This window comes from Salvelinus sp. IW2-2015, unplaced genomic scaffold (genome assembly GCF_002910315.2).
Source record: "Salvelinus sp. IW2-2015 unplaced genomic scaffold, ASM291031v2 Un_scaffold4795, whole genome shotgun sequence".
NCBI lineage: Eukaryota > Metazoa > Chordata > Actinopteri > Salmoniformes > Salmonidae > Salvelinus > Salvelinus sp. IW2-2015.
In genome coordinates this window covers 11629-14823 of record NW_019946064.1, presented here as the reverse complement: position 1 = coordinate 14823, position 3195 = coordinate 11629, and the positions used below count along the sequence as shown (strand labels likewise).

Sequence of the window (3195 nt, the reverse complement as noted above, 5' to 3'; positions counted from 1 at the left end):
TGTTTTGGGATAATTAAGCCAAAATGCATCTGCCATGTTGCTTCTACACTACTCGTTAAAATATTGATGATCTCGCTTTGTCAGGCTGTCAGGGCTGTCTATCACAGAGAAGCTGTGCTTCTCTGGTCTCACTCTGAGTGGCAAAACCTCCCCACACCTGGGAAGCTGTATCTGATAACAAATATGACCTGAAGGATTCAGGAGTAAGCTCTCCTCTGCTGGACTGCGGGAATCACCCACTGTTAAAACGGATGGACTCGAGGTCAGATATCCTGTAGTTGCGTCAAACAAGTGAAAGGCTGTTCACCAGAGTCCACTATTTGGTTACCCAGACACACATAGTCCACCAACATATGTGTTTGACAGTGAAGCTTTACAGTTAATTGTAGTTGATGCTCCAGCATTTTGATTTGCAGATTAATGTTTGATTGCGAGTGACAGTGACAGAATGTCATCTTTCACCATAACATATTATTTGTATGTACAGTGGTTGCAAAAAAGTTTTCACCCCCTTGGCATTTCCTATTTTGTTGCCTAAAAACCTGTAATTAAAACTAGATGTTTGGGAGGGTTTGATCAGTTGATTTACACAACATTCCTTCCACTTTTTGAAAGATGCAAAATATTTTTATTGTTAAACAATCGATAAATAAAAGGAACATTAGATACTGATGAATCCTTGGAAACATTGATGCTCGTTCACATCTTGGAAAGATAGACCACATTTAAAATGTTGGACTTCACTGTCATTATTAGATATGCGTGTGAACTGTATCTCCAATAAAATCTAAATCTGATACCCTCACTGTCTGTCTTTTGACTGATACTGGCTTTGTTAAACTGGTCTGGTCAGTCTCTCAAATATTTTGTAATATCATTGATCTCTACAAGCAAACTTTGATATTTGTATTTTAATAATGATAATCATTTATAATAGATATGGCAGTTTCAGGACACGATGATAATCTGAAATGTTTAAAAAATATATCTGCCACTATTTTCACCACCAAAGAATACAGTGTGATTTTAATATGATTTGACTCTTTGCAGGGTGTCAGGCTGTCTAGTCACAGAGGAAGGCTGTGCTTCTCTCGGTCTCAGCTCTGAGTCAAACCCCCCACCGGAGAGAGCTGGACCTGAGCTACAATCACCCAGGAGACTCAGGAGTCAGACTGCTCTCTGCTGGACTGGAGGATCCACACTGCAGACTGGAGAAACTCAAGTATGTAGAGGGTTTATGTCAATGTTATATCAGAATTTGACTTATCAGGCTAGTTAAGACAAACATTCTACCACCCCTTGGACAATAGCTGTATGTGTGTGGTGTGTGTGTGTGCGTGTGTGTGTGTGTGTGTGTGTGTTGTGTGTGTTTGTGTGTGTGTGTGTGTGTGTGTGTGTTGTGTGAGTTAGGTGAGTATACCCTCAATGACTGTCTGTTCTTCTGCTTACTGCTACAGTGTGGAACATGGTGGAGAGAACAGAATGAAACCTGGGCTTAGAAAATGTGGAAGTGTTGACTGCTGTGGAAGAATATGACTAAGAATAATCTTAATTAAGTGAAGTCAAAGCCAAAGACCACCATCATTACTTTACTTGGTCATATTAAATATAGCTGTAGTTCTACAGAAGCAGAAATCAGGGACACTAAAGTTTACAAAGAGTGCTTGACAATGTGGTTGAGGATTGCCTTGTCTGTTGAAATACCAATAGTGTGTGTAGTGACACCATGTGTGTGTCTTGCTAAATAATGTGAATAAGGTGTGTTTATATTACCAATACAGTATAACACATGATCATTCAAAGTCTCAAGTTACCTTAATTTCTCCTTTGATATCTAGAAACAATCTACATAAATTAGAATTCATGTAAAAGTGAGTCAACATTCGGAATGAGAGCGATTTCTGAAATATTGTGATGCTTGGTTTTCATCATCAGATGCCTGTGAATCTTCACATCTGCGACCAAACACAGAAACAGACGGCCTCTGCTCTGTCTGAGGAGAACAGGAAGGTGACAGTAGAGAGAGAAGCAGGCAATCCTGATCACCCAGAGAGATTTGAGGGACCGTGATGGAAAAGTGTGGTTGTTAGAGAGCGGTCTGACTTGGCGCGTTACTGGGAGGTAGAGTGAGTGGGATGGGGGCTGTTATTAGGAGTGAACATATAAAAGGAATCAACAGGAGAGGAGAGGGGACTGGGACTGTTGTCTGGATGTAATGAACGGTCCTGGAGTCTGTTCTTGCTCTGACAAACGATTACTCTGCCTGTCACAATAATAATTCTCCACTACCATAAAGACGTCCGCCCCTCCTCCAGCTCCCACAGAGTAGGAGTGTATCTGGACTGGCCAGCCGGCACTCTGTCCTTCTATAGAGCCTCCACTGACACACTGACCCACCTGTACACATTCACCTCCAYATTCACTGAGCMCCTCTATCCAGCGTTTAGGGTTTGGGATGATGACTCCTCCTCAGTGTCCCTGTGTCAGGTGGTTCCTGTGTCAAACACAACATGATGTTTCACTCTRGTCAGSGGTTTTATGTTTGATCAGAATATGACACTTAAATACATGCAGTAACAAACACCAATTTGGGCCAGTTTATTCCTTTAAATAGTAACTCTGTCTGTCTCTTTCTGTGATCCTGAGAGAATGGTTCAGACACACACACACACACACACACACACACACGAAACATTTTAATTGTATGTGTCCACATAACTGAGTATGTGACTGACCTTGTGAAACTGTGTGAAACTGTCCTATTATATTGTCCTGTTCTTGGGAGTAAAATCCTGTGTTGTCAACCAGCTGTCCRACTACCTCACAAAATAACTTTAACCCGACAAAAAAAAAAAGAAAAACAGATTCATCTATAGACACGGATGATTTTCTTACCGTTGAAGTAGAGGCTGGCGCTCTGGCTGGAATCGATGCAACACTGGAAAAGTTGTGTGAGGAGGTAGCAGGGCTTGGAGGAGTTTGGAGTTTAGCCAGAGGGAAATTCTCATGCTCCAAGGAGAGAACAAGGCAGTCACAGCCAAGGTAAAAATCCACAATTCCAACATGAATTTGTAAGTCGCTCTGGATAAGAGCGTCTGCTAAATGACTTAAATGTAAATGTCTACTCAGAGAAAATAGGGTGATGAAGGAGTCGCTGCTAGATATACAAAGACATAGCATGCGTGAAAATCTATT

At 41.4% G+C, this 3195-nt stretch overlaps 1 pseudogene; it reads left to right on the top strand.

The window, feature by feature from the left end:
* The window catches only part of LOC112077648 (NLR family CARD domain-containing protein 3-like), a 23051-nt pseudogene extending 21515 nt beyond the window's left edge, over positions 1-1536 (top strand).
* The last annotated feature ends 1659 nt before the right edge of the window (positions 1537-3195 follow it).